The sequence below is a fragment of the Prionailurus viverrinus genome, chromosome D2, assembly GCF_022837055.1.
Source record: "Prionailurus viverrinus isolate Anna chromosome D2, UM_Priviv_1.0, whole genome shotgun sequence".
NCBI classification, from domain to species: domain Eukaryota; kingdom Metazoa; phylum Chordata; class Mammalia; order Carnivora; family Felidae; genus Prionailurus; species Prionailurus viverrinus.
The window spans coordinates 44,478,070-44,500,131 of record NC_062571.1 but is presented as its reverse complement, the minus strand read 5'-3'; the positions used below and the strand labels follow the sequence as shown (position 1 = coordinate 44,500,131).

Here is a 22,062-nt window from a genome sequence, read left to right as displayed (position 1 = left end):
AATACAAGAAAACAACAACACAAACCACACACACGTGCACACACACACACACACACACAAAGACTCTTTCATTTTTCTTGTACATATGTGTAAATAATGACAGAATGGAGTGGGGTAAAAGTGTATTTTGAATATTCCCAATTTTCGAAGTCAGTAAAAAAAAAACACAAAAACTGTATGAATGACTTTGTAAATTTTGTTCTATATGAATAAAAAGGCAAATTACTTGTGATCATTCTGAAGTGCCAAAGAAGCCCCCTGTTCCTGGGCCTTTCTGAAGGCAGGAGGGGTGATCAGATAAGGAGCCCCTTCCTGCCGGGGGAGAGGGGAAGATAAGCAGCCAGTCCCTTTAGAGGAGCCCCCAAATGCTGCTTGTTGCCATGTCCCATGGTTTCCTGCCAAGTTCCTCTGCTCCTGGCCCTTGGTTCCTCTTTAACCCTCTCGGGTAGATAAACAGTGAGCCAGCATTGGTCTGACCCCAGGCCACGGGGCTATACGGTGATCAGCTGTTCCTGTCAGCCTGGGACTTAGGAGACTTCCGGGACCTGGGGAGTCCTCTTGTTCACCCACTGCATGATGCAGTGTGCAGTGGGCCCAAGAGAAGCACCCACAATGAGGAGACCATCTCTGAGGGCTTTGATGCTGACATGCTCTAGGGTCATACTATTGGCCTTGTGGTTTTTTTGCTTTCTTTTCCTAATTAGAAGAATCAACAAGTGACAGAATGTGGGAGAAGGCAGGTAGGCTCCATCATTGCCTTGGGAGGCTTGGCTGTGGTGGGCTTGTCCTTGTCCATGGGGATAGAGAAATGCTAGCTGTAGTGTGTGGACCAGGTGAGGTGGTGAGACCAGGCAGAGGGAGAATAACCCCTGGGATTTGTGACCTGTGGTTTCGGGTCAAAGGGTTATGGTGGAGGAGTGGAGGGAGGTGCCCTAGGTGAGCAGACCAGTACTCTCGGCAGTGGGCAGTGCTGGGAATAGTTTGTTCAGATAGGAAGGAGCCTTGGCTCCTAGAGAAGGAGCAGCAGAACTTGGTGTGATGTAAACACAAGTAACTCTTCATCACCCAGGGAACTAACTCCAGAATTAAAGGATGTCTCCAGGTCCGAAACCCTGCAGGCAGTCTGCCAAATGGGGCCAGAACACAGTGTGAGGCCATACTCCCTGCTTTGCCTCCTTCTCCAGACAAGAAGCCTTCAAGCGGTGATCCAGCCAATAGGCAGGGGCCCCTCTCACTGAGATTCCCAGGATTATCCCCAAGCTAAGGAACCTACTGGTAGCTCTGTTCCTTAAGGCTAAAACAGCTAGATAGCCACGCCTCCCTCCCTTGTCTTTCTTGGGACAATTAAACCTTAGAACCAGACAAAGAACCAGTAGGAGCAGAGCAGTTTGAGTAATCTGAGCTGACGACAAAGGTGATTCTGCTCTCCTAACCTGCCAGGATGGTGCACACAGCCCACATTGGGCACCAAGAGGGCTGGGCTCCCCTCCCCATCCCTGGCTGGGCAGTCATCAGGGAGCTGAGAGCCCATCTGTGGTCATGGAACAATACAAAGACTATTGACTGCATCTCCTATAGCCTTGTAGAGTTGTTCCAGAGGTGTATTTATGAGGGTGATAACTAGCCCCGGATTGATTTCTTTCCTGAAGTCCTGACTGACATGATTGAGCAGAAAGGAACGGCTGCATCACATAGTCAGCTAAAAGCACCCTGGAGAGGAGAGTGTTTATAATTATGTTATTTATCTCTGGATGCTGAGAATGGCCTGATGTTAGCGCTACCCAGGCAATCCATTGACATTTCTCCAATCAGAGCGTGGAGAACCAGGAGCTGGGTGCATGCGCATAGTGAAGCCTAGGTGGGCGACAGTTACCCTGAGGAAGAGCAGGCTTCATTTTCTTTCCATCAGCACTTTGGGGGGCCCTGCCCTGGATGGTCAGTTTTTCATATATATCTATTTTTTTAATCAAATTCTGGTCTCACTGCCTTATCTCACTCCCAAGTCTGTTTTTTCCTGAGATGATCTGTCTTCTGGGGTACACCATGGATGTCTTCTTGGACAGCTTTGCTCAGAGTGGGTGTAAGGGAGAAGAGAGAGATGGCAGGTGTGTGTGTGTGTGTGTGCGTGTGGGTGTGGGTGTGGGTGTGGGTGCGTGCGTGTGTGTGTGTGTGTGAGAGAGAGAGAGAGAGAGAGAGAGAATACCTTTGAGGAAAAGGCATCCTGATTATTTAAAAAAAAAAAAACCTTAACACCTCATGGTGTTATTTATTCTTCACCATGTTTATGTTATCTTTTAAATTTCCTACCCTTGGCATGAGGGGAAATGATTGATATTCAAGTAAGTTCTCAAAAAAAAAAAATCCCAACTCAGATTTCTGTGTCAGCTCAGAATGTATCTTTTTTTCATGCTTTGCTCTTTGGATTTATAACTCTGTTTAGACTATTCCATACATTTTAGGTATATTTTGTGCCTTCAGACACTGCAAATAATAATCAGCATTTGGATTAAAGTTGTTTAATAATAAAACTTGACTTTGCTCCCTACCCTCTTCTTCTCTTCAGTGAAGAAATGCTATCTGCTTGTTCCCAGGGAATGCTGGGGTCATGAGCTGAGTTCTGTCCTATTGGCATGGGCAGTGGTGAGAGAGACTTCTCTGACCAAATGGGTCTCAGACATGCCTGGGGGTGGAGGCACACCCTCCTTACCCGGTATATGTCCAGAGTCCCCCCATATCAACCAGGGGGCAACGTGAGGGACAGGCTGAGAAACAATTCTAATTTTCGGTTAACCTAACAATTCCCTATAAAATGTGAGTTATTAGAAAACTCATGGGAGAGAATTTATCCATACTGCATGGAGAAGTGCTCCCATGGCCTCGTGGAGTGAACAACTTCTTGTCAGTTGACTTTGTTTCCTCTCTCATTCCTACACTTCCTCTGACCTCAGATAAGTTGTTTGTGCTTAGGCCTAAGGGCTAAGGGACTGTCATTGTTTGAGGGACCATGGCATGGCTTTTCAATAGCCAACCCTCAGAGGATGTGTCTGTAGGTACCATTCTCCGATAAATATTAATCTGCCCGGAATCATCAGCATGGGCCCTGGACCCCCCAGATTCATATACTCCCCACCCCAACTTTTTGTATCACAAGGTTCCCCTCTGACTTCTAGGCCTTCCAGGGAGAAGTGGCTCTTCTGTCAGGCTTATACCAAATAGGGCCAACCCAAGGAGTTTGATTTTCATTCTCAAGATCTCAACTTCCAGGAATTGAAAGGATATCGTCTAGTCCTTGTTCTTGTGCCCCTGCACCAATGAGAGGCATCTCCAAATGCACCAAACGGGTGCAAATTCCAAAGGCTGAGGGGCAGAGAGGCAGAGACCCAGCAGACACTCCCAGATTATCTGAATAGACAGATGGATCCGGACAGCTCTCCCAAAGGCTATGTTTCCTTAAGGAACTGCCCAGTTCCTAAATTCTAAATCTTCCCAAATCTTGCCAAGGTAGAACTAATTCCATATTTAATTTTGTCTTCTCCAGCACTGAAAGAAGACCAAAGACACACCAAGGAAGACAAGATCACTGGGCTTGATGGCCATGATGGTACAGAAGGGATATTTGGTTCCTCTGCTATTTTGGTTCTCATTTAATAATCATAGAGAGGGGCAAGGTCTGGTGGATAACGTGGGGCTTTGCATGACCTTATGCTTCTGAGATGAAGGGGTTACTCATGGGCATCTGCCTTCATTTTCAGTTCCCTTTCTTGGGGAGCTCACGTTTCACTCCCATAGACATGTGCTCATGAATTAGCACCTGTGTCTCAACAAAAGCCTTGTTTTGTGCTCTTAGCTTTGGCAACACGAGATAGACGAAAGTTCCAAGAATTTTTAAGTGACCTTTCCTTAAGGAAAATAAATAAATAATAGATAAAGAGACGCAATAAAAGAGAGCATTTCTGTTCGTAATGTAACATTCCTTATACTGAAAACATTATTTTATTTCACCCCATTAGTTGCTTTTAATAAATTAAATCATGTTAGGTTCTTATTATGCTGACCCTTCATACCTGGAAAGTCCAAATAGGCAACAATTTTCTATGCTAATAACTTTAATTATTATATTCTCCCCCCTCTCCATGGTATGTAGCCAGAGAGATCAGTTATGAAAAAAAAGTGCACAAATTCCAAATAAATCAGGCTAATGGTCCTACAAAAGAGGAAGGAACAATTATCAATGATATCAGTCAGACCTTCCCTCCAGCTTTCATTCTTTCATCTCTGAACCTGACCTTGGGTGCTGAGCCCCAGAGAGAGGAGAGGTTCTCTCCACAACAAGAAAAACTCCTGCTACGGAAATTTGCAATGACCAATGGTCAGGATCTAGAAGAGGGCATACCAGGGTGAGCAACCAAATGTGTCTCAAGGAGGGTTCAGTTGCTGGCAGATTCAAGCATACAGTCATCAGGGCAACCAGATGTCCAAGCTCAGAGGAAAACAAAATATTCACCAACAGCAAGTCTTATCAATACACAAAATAAGTATACACAGGCGCATGTACCCCTGTACACACAGACACTGAGGTCCATATGCGTTAGTTCAGTCACATGTATATAAATTTTGAAAGCACACAACAAGGCCCTTGGGCAATGCAAGCAGATGAAGTCATGCTCATCAGATGTGGCAAAATAGTCCAGTGGAGGAAAGAGGCTGCTTCAGGGCTGCCCTGCCCAGTGTATGATCTCAATGCAATCAGCCAAGTGGTTCTCTGCAATCAGCTGCTACGGAGGGGGACATGTCTCCTGCAAAGTGGCCTCTCTCTGGCCAGGTGTGTGCACAGCAAACCATCCTCTGCCACCAAACACTTGCTCTGAAATACTCCTGATTTCCAACCTGAATCCCAAAATATGCATTCTCCAAGGCATCATAATGGCTTCCAAATAAGAACACCCATTATCTTATTCATATCAGCAGCTTGTTTACTGATCAAGTATAGTGTTGCAGGGATTGTATCATACCCTTTACATACAAATGCTCTTTCATCCTCACACCAGTCCCACAAGGTAGAAAGTTCTATCTAAAAGTTATAGGAAGGGAAAATGAGACTCAAAAAGGCATGGGTCCAAATCTGGTAAGTGGCAGTGCTGGGATTCACACTTCTTCTGCTATCTGACTCTGTAGCGCGTGTTCCTATCAGAGCAGCTGGTCCTCCCTGAGTGGGGAGCACACTGGCTCTCAACCCCTAAACAGTTGCTGGCTTTCTCTGTCCCAAGGCTCAGTGGCACCAGCCCTGCCACTGCCCTTGGCCTCTACATCTGCTGCCTCTTCTCCAGTGGCCTCGGCGTGTTGGTGAGTATCTGCTTTTGCACCCCTGCAGTGGCTGTGGCTGGCCTGGGATAACAGGGTCACTCTCAACTGCTCCACTGATACAGCCTTCGGCCAGGCAGGGCATCAGGGTCCACCAGATTCACTTAAGATGGAAAAATGGCCTGCTTCTATCACAGTCCCTCTCCCCTCCCCTCCTGCACAGGGTAAACTGTGAGTCAGGTCCACGGAAGCTCTACAGCTGATGAGTACTCTAACGAGTTTTAGGATTCTCCCCAGATCAGGAATGCCTCCCCTGAAGTCCCTGGATAGATCACAGAGGTGTCTGAGAACCTTCTACAATTGCTTGTCATATTGCTAGTATGCGTACACATTTTTTTTCCAGGAACAGGGCCCATGTATTCCAATATATTCTTGACATTCTTTTGTAAGAGTTCTAAGTCACCGCCCCGAAGAGCCGGGAGTCAGGCAAGCCCCGGTGTCCCATTCTGTCAATACCAGTGGTTAGGTGTAATCCTGTTTCAGTGCCTGTCTCCAGGAGGGGTATAATAATTACAGAAGAGTGGACAGAGGAAGGGGTGTGGGAAATGCATTGCAAGTAAGGCGCCCTGAGGTTTAACCCAGAGGCGGGCAAGCCCCACTGGCAGAACACATGGCCAACTGCAAGATGCAGGGGCAAAGGGCTGATGCTGATGCTCTAATGCCTGGGAAGGTGGCCCAGACAAGGCACAGGGTATTGAAACTGGCCAATTCTGGGCTGGAATCCTACTTGTGTGTATTGGCTGTGACATCTTGAGCACATTGTTTTTGTTTTACTTTTTTGAATTTCATTGCTTCAATCATATATCAATGACAGTAATATCTATCTCTGTCTTCTGTGAGGATTTCATAGCTAGTAATCATAATGAGAGTCATAAGTTAGAGTGCTTACCACGTACCAGAGCTTCCCCTGTATCATCTCATCTGCTCCTACTACTATCGTTTGTGGTAGCTAATGAGGAAAATGAGGCTCCGAGCAGTTTAATGACGTGCTTACTGGTGGGGAAGGGATATGACGTCAAGGAAGTCTGTGTGCAGAGACTGAGCTTCTCCTCGTGACCCAGCATTAGTACTTCGCATTGCCAGTGTCAGCGTGGTGCCTGTGGAACATCTGCACCTGCTTTGTTCTCCTAGGCCAGGCCCCCAGAGTGGCAGACTCAGCAAGAAGGGATTTGTGTCTCTTAGACCCAACGCGAGACAAATGCGGAGGGTCAATAAAATAGGTGAAACTCAGTTTACGTTTTGGTTCTGGATTCTCTAGCTGTGTGATCTCAGAGTTGAAGTGATTAGAATGAATCTGTAGTGCTGTCTGTGATCCACAGAGTGAAGTTTGCCCAGTTTATAGGCTCCCCTCTTCCGACATCTGAGCCTCTAGAAACCTACACAGATCCCAAAGGCCAGCGCTGACTCCTGACAAGCAAGGCCATACTTACCTTTGCTTCATGGAGGTGAAATTACTTTCTTCTGCATTAAGGTAGAGCCAAATGTGTGGTCTAGTGCTCACATAACAGGTACAAACTGGGCATCAGACAGATCTGGCTTAAAATCTGGCTTTTGTCACTCACCACACAGGCATCCCCCAGTCCCATTGCTATCAAGGCCAGACCGTGCTATCACAAGGACACCTCCCTTGTGTCCCCCCACCCATAGAATGGTCCCTGAGTCCTGAGCTGTGGTGAGGATCAGTGATAATGCAGGTAAGGCGCCTGCGCAAACATACTCTTGCCCAAGGCAGTTCTTGGGGTGATCGGCATACCTACAGCATTACTCTTCTCGGTGGGAACTGCAAGGCTCTGTTAGCCAACCACGTCACCCAAAGTGTTCAGGTCCTGCCAGCTGGGGCAGGAGGTGGAATTACCTGCTGGGGCAGAGAGAAACAGCATTACCACTTCTACCCTTAGCACCAGGATGTTTGCTGAATGCCCCACTCCTGTCCTGTAGGGACCTGATGGTACCAGCAGGCCCCACCTCTGTTCCTGAGACCCACTCAGGGTGAGTGTTCCCAGAAAACAAATGAAAAGCAGCCCAGCATCCCGCAGAGGCATGATTTGGTTGTGAGCTGTTCAGTCAATGCGCTCGCTGCACCTGACTTCCAGGTGTGCTCCTAATGAAATGCAGACGAGAAGAAGCAGGCTCTGGGAGAGAGAAGCTCCAAAGCTAGTAGAGGCACTGATGAGTCCTTGGGATATATTTCATAAAACCTCAGACCTTCGGGGACTTCCTGGCATGACAGCTTCTTTTTTTCTTGAGGTAAGACCCAAATTCCTTACATTTTGTGGGGAAAAAATAATGCATCCATTTGGAGTGACAAAAAGTACATGTGCTGAGATAATTTTACATTCACTCTGTCTGTGCCTGTTTTTTAGTTTCTGCCATTTCCTTCGGTCTGAAGCTCACAATAGCCGAGTCTTCCTCAGTCAGCAGCTTGTGGTATGGACAAGCTAAGTTGCCTCATGGAGAATGGAGCTTTTCATATTTAGGAGGAAATGACAGAGCAGGCCACTAGGTCAACATGGATTCTGCCTGTCCAGTATGAAAGGACACAGTGAAACTGAGGAATCTGGGGAGAGGAACTATTTAGAAAGATGTATGCATGCCACACATCACGGAAAGCCACAGGATAGTGGAGACACGTGGGAACTGAAACAGCAGCATCTCTTATGCTCTCATGGCCAGAAAGGACAATGGGAGGGGGCATGTCTTCTCACTGTGAGAGATGAGGTTGGAAAGGGCTGTCTGAATCCATTTCCAGAGAATGAGCCATCGATGGTGATCCCACAGGAGCGAGTTGCAGGGACCCATCCTCTGAACTCACTGGCCCCCTGCCTCCAATCTCCTGCAAATTCCAGGAGCAGAGGACAGGGTGCCCACTGAGGCATTCACACCGACCAACCTGGGGCACACAGCAGGGTGGAGAAGGAGGGGGAATGGGCATGGAGGTATGGCAAGAGGGAGAGATGAAAGAGATTTATTTAATACAGCAGGATCCAGAAAGGAAAGAAAAGGGATTCACGTGGATCATATGCCTATCATGTCCTAGAAGAATTAAATCATTTCTTACATTGGAAAATTAAGAAATCTCTTCCTGACAAATGAGGACAATGAGACTCAGAATAATTAAGTGGTTTGCTCAAGGTGATCCAACTCACCTGTCAGTCTAAATAAAACCTGTGCTCTTTCCACCCTGAATTGCCCTGTATGTTCAGAAGATATAGATGTAAGACACCATCAGACAGAGAGTCACCTCCCAAGATCTGGGGCTCAGCCACAGACTGTAAATTTGTGGGGAAAGGTAGGCAGAGTAGGGTATGTGGCATTTGTGGAGAAAACATTCCTCTGCCTTTTCACAGTTGAGGCAGAGGGACTGTATCCTACAAAGCTAACTTGGTTGTTGGAGGCCATTCTTCTGAATGGATCCCCAAAGAATATAAAGGTAGTGTATTGGAATCAGAAAGATGTGTTTTGGAAGGTAGGTTCTACTATTTTCTAGCTATATATGACCACGAGTAAGTCACTTAACCACTCTGAACATCAGTTTCCACATCTTTGAAATCTATACAACAAGGGCAGCAATCCCATCTCAAAGGATGAAATAAGACTTGGAATAAAGCACCTTGTGCCAGCATCAGTGGCTGGCTCAGCCGAAGTGTTCAATTGGAGATGACCATGATGAACGTAGGAAACAGGATTGCAAAGTACCTGACTACAAGGCCACAGTTCTTAAATATACTTTTTAAAAAAAATCACAAAATACATGCCAAAAAAATGCACAAATCATAACTGTACAGTTCGATTCATTTTAACAAGGCGAGTGCTTCTCTGTAGCCACCAACCAAAACAAGAATAGAACACAATCATTTTCCTGATTGAAACCTCCAGAACTCCAAAGGTAGCCGTAATTATCAGTTCTTTAACCACTAATTAATTTCATATACATTTAAAATACGTACACATAGAATCAATTATCCTTTTTTGTTTTTTTTTTTTTTCATTCGACATTGGCTTTAGAGACTTATCTATGATTCTGCATGAGGTTCATTTTCATTGTTGTTGAGGACTTCACTGTGTGAATGTCACAATGTATCTATGTTATGGGTGACAGACTTTTGGTTTGTTTTCATTTTGAATTAGTACAAACAGTGTCCCTATCAACATTTTTTGTGCATGATTTTGGGTGAATTTATGTATGCCTTTCTGTTGGAATGCTGGGTCATAGGTATGCATCTGTTTGACCTTAAGTGCATACTGCTAAAAGGTTTTCAGAAATACCTGTAGTGATTTGGGTACTTGTGATGTTGTGATTTGGCTACTTGTGAATCACATGTGTTCCACATCTTCACTGTCACACAGTGTTGTCAGGTATTCTGATTTCAGCTATTCCAGGGGGGAATGTCGTATGCCTACTTGTGGTTTTAACTTGCATTTTCCTGATGAGCAGTGAGATTGAGCCTTTACGTGTGCTTTTGTGAAATGTCTCTTCTTCCACACCATGGCTTGCCTTCTCACTCCCTTTCTTTTGATGAACAAAAGTTCTTCATTTCAATGTAGGCTCACGTATCCACTTGTCCCTTATCCTCAATGCTTGGTATGTGCTGTTCTGAAAGCTTTACCTAACCCAGTTCAGGGAGCTATTCTCCTCTGTTTTCTTCTGATGTTATCCTTTGTTTTGCCTTTCATATTTACATCTATAACCCTTCTGGAGTTGGTTTTCAAGTACGATGTGAAATAGAGGTTAAATTCATTTTCAAAAATACAGATATTTGATTATTCCAGCACCATCCATAGGAAAAACATTTTTTCCTTTGCCATCAACATTGCAGCTTCACATTTTTCTTAAATACCTTGTACGTATTGGCCCACTTGCATATTTTGTTCTGTTGCCTTGTATGTCCATTTGGCACAAATACCACTCGGTCTTAGTTATGGTAGTTTTGTGGTCAGTCTTAATATCTGGTAGTATAAGTCCATCCTTTGCATTCACACGTAGATTTAGAATCACTATCCTATTTCCACAGAAATCCTCTTGAGATTTTAATTAAATCTGCATTGAACTATATGTTAACTAACTTGGATGTAAATTAAAAAAAATAAACAAGGTTAAAATAAAGTAAACTGCATTGAATCCAAAAACAAACTTGAAATAAAATTGACTCCTTTTCATCCCTTACTTTCAACTTTTCTGCATTCTTATACTTAAGATCTGGTATTTTTAAGCATATTAAAGTTCAACATAAGTGCGCGCATGTGTGTGTTTAATTTATTACAGGTTCTTAAATCCTTAATTGAAGTGATTAGTCCATTCACATTCAATATATTTGGGTTAGATCTATAATCATATTACTTTTCCACTTGTTCCTCTTGTTCTATGTTAATTATGTCCCTTTTGCCTTCCTTATGGTTCAAATAATGCTTTGTTATTCAATATCCTATCTCTGTTAACTTGTTGGTTATGCATTCTTATATGTTCCAAACTTTTAAGGAAACACCCTAAAAATAGAAATATGTACTTTTACTATTCTCAAGACAAGGCCAAGACCTTAAAATACCTTAAATTCATTTATCACTTTTTTCCCCACCTTTTGTTATTTTGATTCTACAATTATTTTCAGCAAGATGAGATATAATCATGGCTCTATGCAGTCTGGAATCATTTAGATTTATCAATATATGTATCTTTTCTATGTCTCTTCTTTCTGAAATTTTTCTTTTGCCTCAAGAATTCCCTTAAGAATTTCTTTAGCCGTTGATCTGTTGATGGCAAATATCACCACGTTTTTTGGGTGAAGTCTAGAAATCCATCTTTATTTTATTTTTCCTTTCAGAGGATATTTTCACTGGGTACAGAATTCTTGGTCATCCCTTATTTTCTCTCAACACCTTAAAAATATCGCTCCTTTGTCTTCTGGCTTCCAGAGTTTCTGCTGAAGTCATGTCTCATTACTATTGTTCTTCTTTGAACATAATATGTCTTTTTTTTTCTGGCTGCTTTTAGGATTTCACTTTGTGTTGGGCTTTTCAGCAATGTTACTATGATGTGCTTAGGTGTGTTCTTAAATTTCTTATGCTTGGTGCTTTAGAATTCTTTGTATCTATGAATTATTATCACTTACCAGTTTTGGTAAAATTTCAACCCCTCTTTCCCTTCTGTGGCTGTATGTGTATTCAAGCTTGTACTTTTTAATTTTTTTTTATTTTTTTTTCAACGTTTTTATTTATTTCTGGGACAGAGAGAGACAGAGCATGAACGGGGGAGGGGCAGAGAGAGAGGGAGACACAGAATCGGAAACAGGCTCCAGGCTCCGAGCCGTCAGCCCAGAGCCTGACGCAGGGCTCGAACTCACCAACCGTGAGATCGTGAACTGGCTGAAGTCGGACGCTTAACCAACTGCGCCACCCAGGTGCCCCAAGCTTGTACTTTTTTAAAAAAAATAGTGTTTATTATTTTGTTTTGAGAGAGAGAGAGAGACAGATAGCAGGGGTAGAGCAGAGAGAGAAGGAGACAGGATCTGAAGCAGGCTCCAGGCTCTGAGCTGTCAGCACAGAGCCCAATGCAGGGCTCAAGCTCACCAACTTTGAAATCATGACCTGAGCCGAAGTCAGATGCTTAACTGACTGAGCCACCCAGGAGCCCCTCAAGCTTGTACTTTTGAAAAATCGTGATCTATAATTCCTGTAGACTTTTTGCTGCATTTTCCATCATTTATTTTTTTTAACAACCTCCTTCACTCTAGATATTCTTAAAGACTGATCACAATTTTTTTGCTTTGTCCAAATTCTAGATCACCTAGGTGTCTGATTTTATATTTATATTTTTCTGTTGGCTATGTTTTTTATGTGCTTTTTTGTTCTATGTTTTTAAAAGCTTTGTGTACCTTTCACATATTACATATTCATCCTTATTATGGTATCACTATTTTTAATAGACTATATTTTTAGGGCACTTTTAGGTTCACAGCAAAATTGGATGGAAATTAGAATTCCCATGTATTCACTATTCACACATGCACAGGCTTCCCCACTATAAGCATTCCACACTGGAATGGTACATTTGTTATTATCAATGAATATGCATTGAGACATCATATCACCCAAAGTCCCTCTGTTTACAACAGAATTAATCACATTCCATGGTTTAACAAACCTATACTAACATGTGTCCATCACGAAAATATACATAACAGTTGCTCTGCCCTCCAAGTCTTCTGTGCTCCTGCTATTTACCTCCTATTCCCCCTAACCATAGACAACACTGATCATTTTATTGCCCTCATAATTTTGCCTTTTCTAGAATGTCATGTAGTTGGAATTATACAGCATGCACCTTCTCAGATTGGCTTCTTTCACTTCGTAATAGGTATTTAAGGTTCTTCAATGTCTTTTTATTATTTGACAGCTCATTTCTTTCTAGCACTGAATAATATTCCATTGCCTGGATATACCACAGGCTATTTACCCATTCACCCATTGAAGGACATCTTGATGCCAAGTTTGGATAATTATGAATAACATTGCTATGAACATCTGTGTGGTTTTTATGTGAACATAAATTTTCAATATTTTAGGTTGAAATATCAGTGATTATTAGCTCCTTATACCAAGATATACCAAGCATTTTGCATTTGGGCCATTCTGAAAGATATGTAGTTGTATCTTGTTATAAATTGCACTTCCCTGATGACATATGATGGGGAGTATCTTTTCATATGCTTATTTGCCATTATCCCCTTTGGTGAGATGTCTATTCAAGTTTTTTGCCCATTTTTAACTTGGATTCTTCAGATATTCTTAGTTGTGGGGAGGCCCCTTGCAAAAAACTGGAAGCTGGGGGAAGAGGACCTGGAACATTCTAAGGATTGAGCAAACCTAGCAGTAACACCAAAACAGGACAGAGGGATGCCAATTTAAAGGTCTGAGAGACTCAGGGCACCTGGATGGCTCAGTTGGTTGAGCATCTAACTTCAGCTCAGGTCATAATCTCGTGGTTCGTGAGTTTAAGCCCTGCATCAGGCTCACTTATGTCAGCGCAGAGCCTGCTTCAGATCCTCTGTCCCCCCTCTCTCTCTCTCTGCCCCTCCCCCACTCATGCACATGTGCGCGCTCTCTCTCACACTCTCAATAATGAATAAACATTAAAAAAAGAATAAAGGTCTGAGAGACTCAATGTAATACTCAGACCAGAAGAGTAGGGGCCTGAGTACAGTGGCCATCAGCCCAAAAGCAGTTATCCTTGAACCCGAGCAAGTGACCTGAGTATGCTTAGGTTAGGATAATTATGTCTTCTTTCCTTGTTTTTCAGTAATATTCCTTTGGAGGTGTTTCACATGTGTCTCAGCAGAGTTTAACAGAATTTGTTCTTTGTTATATGAGTCTGGGAGATCTCAGATGGATGGGGAGCATGTACCTGAATGGACTGCATGGTGAGGACCAACCATAGAGATAAATGAAAACCAGGATGGGCCAGGAGAAATGGTCAACGTTTGTCAAACACAACCACATGCAGGGTATCAGTGTCTTCTGGGGATGCAAAGATGCATAGAAACACCCATGGAGATATCAAAGTATACTGCAGTGAAGCTGTAATGAGAATGACCTTACATCCTAGTCTGCCAGAGATAGTCTTAGATTATGCCTATTGTTCCAGAAGTTATTAATAGCCTCAATTAGAAGGACAAATTACATGGCTCCTGTGGATGTGTTGGATAGTTTCATGTGTTGGCTGGGCCACAGCTCCCAGATATTTAGTCAAACACAGTCTAGATGTCATTGTGAAGGTATGTTTTAGAACAGATTAATATTTAAATCAATAGACTTTGAATAAAGCAGTTACCCTCCACAACGGGAATAGGCCTCATCTAATCCAATCAGTTGAGGTCCCCAGGAAAGAGGGAGTCTGCTTCCCTTCAGCCTTCATACTCAAGTTGCTGCATCAACTCTTCCTGGGTATCCAGCCTGCTAGTTTGTCCTATAGATTTCATACTTGCCAGCCTCCTCCATAACTGCTTGAGCCAATTCCTTAAAATAAATCTTTCTTTCCATGTCCCCCACACACACCCTATTTCTGATTCTTTGGAGAACTCCGACTTATACAATGGACTTACATATAAGGGATTATGGGGACATATTTACAGGAGGCTTTGTTTCTTCAGGACCCAAGCATCTGAAGAGCAAGCCATCTAAATAACAAGGCAGGTGAGGGAAGAGCTTGGGGATGCTGAGCATTGTGTGCCTGGTAACTGGTGGGCAGCATCTGGAAGAGGTAGTGAGCTATAAACTCTGAAGGGCCAAAGCCTGTTTGCACTTCTGAAAAAATGCTCCCCATGTAATGGCGTACCACCAGGGAGTTGTAAGCAAGGGAAAATATGTTTCAGTTTACTTTTTCCTAAGGCTCTCTCTAGCACTGGATCAAGTGGTGGGATGGGGGAAGGGGTGACAGCAGGGATTAAGTGGAGAGAAGCTGGCTGTAGCTCAGGCAGTGAGACCATGATTCTGAGCTGAGGCAGCAGCAGAGATCAATTTCAGAAAAGTTCTCCTTCGTTTTTTGTTGTTGCACCTGTTAGGTGACAACTATATTCTGAATAAACTCAACCACCAGCTTTCTTTATTCCTACACCCAGACAGTGGAACACCAGTGATGAAAGCTACACAGCTGAGCAGATTGCTGTCATTATAAATGCATGATCCCCAGTCTCAAAGAGACCTGGAAATTCTACCAGGACTTTCTGGCCAATTCAATCTTCACTTTCCCCAGAAACTTCATATTTTTAAAATGCATGAACATGCTTTTTCTCCCTCACTGAACATTTTTTAAACTAAACTTAAAAAAATTTTTTTAAGATAATTATAGATTCACATGTCGTTGTAAGAAAGAATACAGAAGGATCCAAGGTACTCTTTGGTCAGCTTTCTCTAGTGGTAACCTCTTACAAAACTATAGTACATTATTACCACAGGATATTGACATTTAAATCTAGCCAGGATAGAGAATGTCTTTACCATCATGAGACTCTTCATATTATTTTTTATAACCACACCCACTTCCTAGTGCTACTCCTGAACTCCTGGCAACAACTAATTTGTTCTTCCTTCCCATAAATAATTCTGTCATTTCAAGAATGTTACTTATGTGGAATCATGCAGTGTATAACTTTTGGGAATTGGCTTTTATCAGGATAATTCTCTGAAGATTCTTCCAGGTTGTTATGCATATTAATGCTTTGATCCTTTTTATTGTTGAGTAATATTTAAAGATATGCATATACCACTATTATTTTAACCATTCACCCATTGAAGGACATTTTGAGTGTTTCCAGTTTTTGCCTATTACAAATAAACCTGCTACAGACATACATGCACAGATTTTAATGTGAATATAAGTATTATTATTTTTTTATTTTTGTAATGTTTATTTTTGAGAGAGAGAGAGAGAGCAGGGGAGGGGCAGAGAGAGGGAGACAGAGGATTTGAAATGGCCTCTGTGCTGACAGCAGGGAGCCCAACACGGGGTTTGAACCCATGAACTGTGAGATCATGACCTGAGCTGAAGTTGGATGTTTAACTGACTGAGCAACCCAGCCACCCCTTTAGGTATTCATTTTTATGGGGTAAAAATCTAGGAGTGAAATTTCTGGGTTGCGATTGTTAATGATGGTTGCATGTTGGTTTTATAAGAAACTGCACATTTTTTTCCAGGGTGGCTGCACCATTTTACCTTCCCACCATCAGTATGGTGGTGATCCAGTTTCTCCACAATTTTTCTAGCATTTGGTGTTGTCATTATTTTTTATTTTAGTTATTGTGATAGGTTTGTAGTGATATCTCATTGTGATTTTCATTTTTATTTCCCTAATGGCCAATTATATCGAACATCTTTTCTTGCCATCTGAATATCCTGTTTGGTGAAATGTCTTTTTGTGTCTTTTGCTGTTTTCTAATTATATTATTTTACTGTTCAGTTTTGAGAGTTCTTTATACATTCTAGATACTAGTAATTTGTCAGCTATGTAGTTTTGTTGGGAGAGGTCATTGAAAAGACCTGATCACCAAGGGACCCATGTGCTGGACCTGGACACTTGGATGCCCCTCACCCTTCCCCTGTCCCCTGTCCTTAGGCTGTGGGTTCTGCTTGTCTTTCCCACTGCCAGAGACTGCTCTGAGAACATAGGCTTGAGATAGCGATGTATTGAAAACACCTGCAAGGTATACACGCCTGAATCCAATTAAGGCCTTTTTATAAACTCTGAGATTCTGGCAGGCAAGGTGGGTGGATGAGAGTATTCATTCCTCTTTCTGCAGCTCAAGATGATCCTCGTATGTAAGTTCCCTTTTTATTAAAACTGCCACGTACCGATCTGGAATTACCTGCCTCTTTCGGTCTCTCCCTGGCCTTCATATACCGGGTCCATTTACAGATTTCACCTAGAAATCCCCTGAGAGGGTTTTGAACCAACAGGTTTGCAAATATTTTCTTCCAGACTATTGCTTGTCTTTTCATCCTCTTTGAAGGATCTCTCATATGGCAAACATTTTAAATTTTGTTAGAGTCTAATTTATCAGTTTTTCCTTTTATGAATAGTGCTTTTGATGTCAAGTTTAAAAGCTCTTTGCCTGGCCTTACATCTCAAAGATTTTCTCTTTAAATAAGTTGTTTTATACTTTTATATTTTGCATTTAAGTTTGTTATTTATTTTTGCTTATTTTTTTTGTATACGCTATAAGACTTTGGTTGAGTTTCAATTTTTTTGATTAAGGATGTCCACTTGCTCGATCACCATTTGTTTGAAAGGCTCTCTTTCCTCTATTAACTTACTTTTACTCTTTTTTCATCTCTAGTTTGGCATATTTACATAAGTGATTTCCGGGTTCACTGTTCTGTTCCACTGATTTATATGCACATCCCTCTATCAATACCACACAATCTTGATTACTGTAGCTATATGATAGGTCTTGAAACCAGACATACAGATTTATTACCGTTTATTCTTTTTCAAAATTATATGGGTATTCTATTTCTTTGCCTTGCCATTGCATTTAGAACAGTTTTGTCCAGATCTTCAAAATGCTTGCTGTGACTGTTATAGTAATTACATTAAACTTGTATATAAATTTGGGGAGAATTGACAGCTTTACTATATTGTGTTCCAACCTATGAACATGGTATGTATCTTCCTTTATTTGGATCTTCTGTGATTTCATGAACAGTTTTTAGTTTTCTGGCATAAAGTCTTATACATATTTTATTATATTTACACTAAAGTGTCTCACATCTAAAATAAATGGTATTATATTTTTTAATTTTTTAATTTAATTTTTTATTTCTTTTAAATTTACATCCAAATTAATTAGCATATAGTGCAACAATGATTTCAGGAGTAGATTCCTTAGTGCCCCTTACCCATTTAGCCCATCCCCCCTCCCACACCCCCTCTAGTAACCCTCAGTTTGTTCTCCATATTTATGAGTCCTTATGTTTTGTCCCACTCCCTGTTTTTGCATTATTTTTGTTTCCCTTCCCTTATGTTCATCTGTTTTGTCTCTTAAAGTCCTCATGTGAGTGAAGTCATATGATTTTTGTCTTTCTCTGACTGACTAATTTCACGTAGCATAATACCCTCCAGTTCCATCCACATAGTTGCAAATGGCAAGATTTCATTCTTTTCGATTGCCGAGTAATACTCCATTATATATTATACCACATCTTCTTTATCCATTCATCCATCGATGGACATTTGGGCTCTTTCCATACTTTGGCGATTGTTGATAGTGCTGCTAGAAACATGGGGGTGCATGTGTCCCTTTGAAACAGCACACCTGTATCCCTTGGATAAATGCCCAGTAGTGCAATTGCTGGGTCGTAGGGTAGTTCTATTTTTAGTTTTTTGAGGAACCTCCATACTGTTTTCCAGAGTGGCTGCACCAGCTTGCATTGCCACCAACAATGCAAAAGAGACCCTCTTTCTCCGCATCCTCGCCAACATCTGTTGTTGCCTGAGTTGTTAATGTTAGCCATTCTGACAGGCGTGAGGTGGTATCTCATTGTGGTTTTGATTTGTATTTCCCTGATGATGAGTGATGTTGAGCATTTTTTCATGTGCCAGTTGGCCATCTGGATGTCTTCTTTGGAGAAGTGTCTATTCATGTGTTTTGCCCATTTCTTCGCTGGATTATTTGGTTTTTGGGTGTTGAGTTTGATAAGTTTTTTTTTTTTTTTTTTTTTTTTTTTTTTTTTAAATTTTTTTTTCAACGTTTATTTATTTTTGGGACAGAGAGAGACAGAGCATGAACGGGGGAGGGGCAGAGAGAGAGGGAGACACAGAATCGGAAACAGGCTCCAGGCTCCGAGCCATCAGCCCAGAGCCTGACGCGGGGCTCGAACTCACGGACCGTGAGATCGTGACCTGGCTGAAGTCGGACGCTTAACCGACTGCGCCACCCAGGCGCCCCATGATAAGTTTTTTATAGATTTTGGATACTAACCCTTTATCTGACATGTCACTTGCAAATATCTTCTCCCATTCTGTCGGTTGCCTTTTCGTTTTTCTGATTGTTTCCTTCACTGTGCAGAAGCTTTTTATTTTGATGAGGTCCCGGTAGTTCATTTTTGCTTTTGTTTCCCTTACCTCTGGAGATGTGTTGAGTAAGAAGTTGCTGCCACCAAGATCAAAGAGGTTTTTGCCTGCTTTCTCCTCGAAGATTTTGATGGCTTCCTGTCTTATGTTTAGGACTTTCATCCATTTTGAGTTTATTTTTGTGTATGGTATAAGAAAGTGGTCCAGGTTCTTCATTCTTCTGCATGTTGCTGTCAGGGTTTCCCAGCACCACTTGCTGAAGAGACTGTCCTTATTCCATTGGATATTCTTTCCTGCTTTGTCAAGGATTAGTTGGCCAGATGTTTGTGGGCCCATTTCTGGGTTCTCTATTCTGTGCCATTGATCTGAGTGTCTGTTCTTGTGCCAGTACCATACTGTCTTGATGATTACAGCTTTGTAGTATAGCTTATAGTCTGGGATTGTGATGCTTCCTGCTTTGGTTTTCTTTTTCCAGATTGCTTTGGTGATTCAGGGTCTTTTTTGGTGCCATACAAATTTTAGGATTATTTGTTCTAGCTCTGTGAAGAATGCTGGTGTTATTTTGATAGGGATTGCATCGAATATGTAGATTGCTTTGGGTAGTATCAACATTTTAACAATATTTGTTCTTCCTATCCAGGAGCATGGAATCTTTTTCCATTTTTTTTGTGTCTTCTTCAATTTCTTTCATAAGCTTTCTATAGTTTTCAGCGTATAGATTTTTCACTGCTTTGGTTAGATTTATTCCTAGGTATTTTACGTTTTTTTGTGCAACTGTAAATGGGATCAATTTCTTGATTTCTTTCTGTCGCTTCATTGTTGGTGTATAGGAATGCAACCGATTTCTGTGCATTGATTTTATACCCTGAAACTTTGCTGACTTCATGAATCAATTCTAACAGTTTTTTGGTGGAGTCTTTGGGTTTTCCATATAGAGTATAGTGTCATCTGCGAAGAGTGAAAGTTTGACCTCCTCCTGGCGAATTTGGATGCCTTTTATTTCTTTGTGTTGCCTGATTGCAGAGGCTAAGATTTCCAATACTTTGTTGAGTAACAGTGGCGAGAGTGGACATCCCTGTCTTGTTCCTGACCTTAGGGGGAAAGCTGTCCATTTTTCCCCATTGAGGGTGATATTAGCGGTGGGTCTTTCATATATGGCTTTTATGACCTCGAGGTATGCTCCTTCTATCCCTATTTTCTTGAGGTTTTTTATCAAGAAAATATGCTGTATTTTGTCAAATGCTTTCTCTGCATCTATTGAGAGGATCCTATGGTTCTTGTCCTTTCTTTTATTGATGTGTGAATCACGTTGTTTTATGGATATTGAACCAGCCCTGCATCCCAGGTATAAATCCCACTTGATCATGGTGAATAATTTTTTTAATGTATTGTTGGTTCCAGTTAGGCTAATATCTTGTTGAGGGTCTTTGCATCCACGTTCATCGGGGAAATTGGTCTATAGTTCTCCTTTTTAGTGGGGTCTCTGTCTGGTTTTAGAATCAAGGTAATGCTGGCTTCATAGAGTTTGGAAGTTTTCCTTCCATTTCTATTTTTTGGAACACCTTCAGGAGAATAGCTGTTAACTCTTCCTTAAATGTTTGGTAGAATTCCCCTGGAAAGCCATCTGGCCCTGGACTCTTGTTTTGTGGCAGATGTTTGATTACTAATTTGGTTTCCTTACTGGTGCTGGTTCTGTTAAAATTTTCTTTTTCTTCCTATTTCAGTTTTGGTAGTGTATATATTTCTAGGAATTTGTCCATTTCTTCCAGATTGCCCATTTTGTTGGCATACAATTGCTGATAATATTCTCTTATTATTGTTTTTATTTCTGCTGTGTTGGTTGTGATCTCTCCACTTTCATTCTTGATTTTACTTATTTGAGTCCTTTCCTTTTTCTTTTTGATCAAACTGCCTAGCGGTTTATCAATTTTGTTAATTCTTTCAAAGAACCAGCTTCTGGTTTCATTGATCTGTTCTACTGTTTTTTGGTTTCGGTAGCATTAATTTCTGCTCTAATCTTTATTATTTCCTGTCTTCTGCTGCTTTGGGGTTTTATTTGCTGTTCTTTTTCCAGCTCCTTAACACATAAGGTTAGATTGTGTATCTGAGATCTTTCTTCCTTCTTTAGGAAAGCCTGGACTGCTATATATTTTCCTCTTACGACCACCTTTGCTAAGTCTCAGAGGTTTTGGGTTGTGGTGTTATCATTTTCATTGACTTCCATATACTTTCTAATTTCCTCTTTAACTGCTTGGTTAGCCCATTCATTCTTTAGTAGGATGTTCTTCAGTCTCCAAGTATTTGTTACCTTTCCACATTTTTTCTTGTGTTTGATTTCGAGTTTCATAGTGTTGTGGTCTAAAAATATGCACGGTATGATCTTGATCTTTTTGTACTTACTTAGGGCTGATTTGTGTCCCAGTATATGGTCTATTCTGGAGAACATTCCATGTGCACTGCAGAAGAATGTATATTCTGCTGCTTTAGGATGAAATGTTCTGAATACATCTGTTAAGTCCATCTGGTCCAGTGTGTCATTCAAAGCCATTGTTTCCTTGTTGATTTTTTGATTAGATGATCTGTCCATTGCTGTGAGTAGGGTGTTGAAGTCTCCTACTATTATGGTATTACTATCGATGAGTTTATGTTTGTGATTAATTGATTTATATATTTGGGTGCTTGCACATTTGGCACATAAATGTTTACACTTGTTAGGTCTTCTTGGTGGATAGACCCCTGAATTATGATATAATGCCCTTCTGAATCTCTTGATACAGTCTTTATTTTAAAGTCTAGATTGTCTGATATAAGTATGGCTACTCTGGCTTTCTTTTCTTGACCATTAGCATGATAGATGGTTCTCCATCCCCTTATTTTCAATATATTTTCAATATAAATATATATATATATTCATATATATATACATATATATTCATATATTCCTATATATGTGTGTATATATATATATACATATATACGTGTGTATGTGTGTGTGTGTGTGTATATATATATATATATATATATATATATATATTTCATCTTTTCTCCCCTCAGAGAGTCCCCCTTAAAATTTCTTGCAAGGCTGGTTTAGTGGTCACAAACTCCTTTGATTTTTGTTTGTCTGGGAAACTTTTTATCT

General features: G+C 41.3%; 1 long non-coding RNA gene across 6 annotated transcripts in view; it reads left to right on the top strand.

Moving 5' to 3' along the window:
• The first annotated feature begins 7,437 nt into the window (after positions 1-7,437).
• LOC125148363 (uncharacterized) overlaps positions 7,438-22,062 on the top strand; it is a 253,679-nt gene continuing 239,054 nt past the window's right edge. For all 6 annotated transcript variants that reach the window (XR_007145515.1, XR_007145516.1, XR_007145511.1 and 3 more), the window contains exon 1: positions 7,438-7,608. This is a non-coding gene — a long non-coding RNA (uncharacterized LOC125148363). The remainder of the gene's footprint in view (positions 7,609-22,062) is intronic.